General features: G+C 39.2%; 1 non-coding gene across 1 annotated transcript; it reads left to right on the top strand.

The window, feature by feature from the left end:
• Window positions 1-231: 231 nt before the first annotated feature.
• On the top strand, window positions 232-395 carry LOC135275984 (U1 spliceosomal RNA). The gene has a single exon (XR_010343560.1). It is a non-coding gene; the product is annotated as a U1 spliceosomal RNA (small nuclear RNA).
• The last annotated feature ends 1,468 nt before the right edge of the window (window positions 396-1,863 follow it).

Here is a 1,863-nt window from a genome sequence, read left to right as displayed (position 1 = left end):
ATTAATGTATGTATAATAAAGTTTTACTCTAAATAATTGTGCAGAGAGGACAGAATATTACCAAAGAGATGTTCTTACCAGATAGGCGGAAGATGTAGAAACCTCAGCATAGTTTCTACAGAGGAGGAAGGGGGATGTTTTTGAGGAGCAAAGGCAAGAGAAAAATGCAGTCTGGGTTCCTTAGAGACTCTGTTCTCACCAACTTGGACTTTGGCTTAAGAATTCACAGAGATACTTACCTGGCAGGGGAGATACCATGATCACGAAGGTGGTTTTCCCACGGCAAGGCTTATCCATTGCACTCCGGATGTGCTGACCCCTGCGATTCCCCCAAATGTGGGAAACTCGACTGCATAATTTGTGGTAGTAGGGGACTGCGTTCACACTCTCCCCTGGTGTAAAAACTATTAAAAAAAAAAAAGAATTCACAGAGATAAGAATACATGAATTTTAGAATCTTGAGTAAAGAAAAGGAAGTCATAAAGCATGCAAACTGTGAACCACGATATGATATTCAAAGACAAGCAGAACAACAAGCTATACTTTTTGAACACCTACGTCTATATTGTAAATTCATTCAGTTAAGCAAAGAAATGACAAACAGAAAACTTAAGAAGAGTGGTTACACCTGGGTGGAAGCAGGTTGGGGAAATTGGGAAGAGATTAATAGAAGATTTCAGCAGCGCTGATTATATTCTGTTTCTTATGTTGGTGGTGAATTCATGAGTGTTTATTATTATGCTTTCTAACTCATATGTATTATGCTGATTATTTTGCAGATATCTAATGTGCCAAAATTAAAGTTGCAAAAGAAGAAACAGAAGAAAAAATACTAGGCAGGAGGAGCTGTGCCTTAGTAGTAAACAGTACAGAGCTCCAAGGCATCAGATCCACCACTCCACGGCAGAGTTTAGTGAATTCCAGTAGACAGGCAAAAGCTCACACAGATCCAAACCTCTCCTCCCTTACTCCCATGGGGTCACATAAGCCCTCATAGACTCAGACACAATCTTGAGGAGGAGCAAGGGAGGAAGAAATGATTTTCCAAATCAAGCATGGATCTAAAAGAGACTGAGGTAACCTCAAATGGAGATTGATCTTTCATTGGCAAAGTCTCCTCACCTTGCCCCCACATCGCCAGTGGAAATTGCAGGGATGCTGGAGCAAACTGAGATCTGTCTAAGAATATAAAAGAAATTTTATTTTTATTGCATATCATGGCCATTGACTATATGAGTAAGTATTTTACCCTAGTTCAAAATAATGCTTGCCTACTCGTTACATGACAAGAAAGGGCAGCAGCTGTAACAGACCTACATCCCCAAGCTTGTCCTGCCCTCTGACTGGTTGTACAACAATCATGTCTTTTAAACTATAGGAGAGCAAGAGGGAGAGTTCATAATCTCTGAAGTTCCTTCAGGTCTGTGAGTCCCAGTATTAGGGACGGTCTTCATTCTCTTGAGCATTCAAGGTAAGTTTTCTTTATTCTTCATCCTATGATGTGATATGGACTTGAAACCATTATTTAAAATATGTAACCATCAGTGGTGGTGCCATTACTTCCTGAAGATAAATCACTTTAGAATGATTTTTATCTCCCTCAACAAGTTGTGTGCTTTAAGACATTCAAGAGGGGAGGAGCAGGGGGACAAGTCCAGAATAGTAAAAATTAAATACAGTTTCCAAAGGATTTATCAGGTAAATGTTATGGATTGTTGTGATTTAATTTATGGGATTAGTTTGACTTTCAATTACCAAGCATCACATTGAATCACTTTGTATTTTGAACTCTGTAACTGGGACTCCTTACACTCGATCTTTCATTTGGAGAGGGATTATCAATAATTAGACACTGTGGCCTTA

The sequence above is a fragment of the Aotus nancymaae genome, unplaced genomic scaffold, assembly GCF_030222135.1.
Source record: "Aotus nancymaae isolate 86718 unplaced genomic scaffold, 86718_ANA_hifiasm-v0.15.2.pri h1tg000019l, whole genome shotgun sequence".
Taxonomy (NCBI): Eukaryota; Metazoa; Chordata; class Mammalia; order Primates; family Aotidae; genus Aotus; species Aotus nancymaae.
Note: the sequence above shows the minus strand (reverse complement) of the source record. Positions and strands in the feature narration are given on the sequence as shown.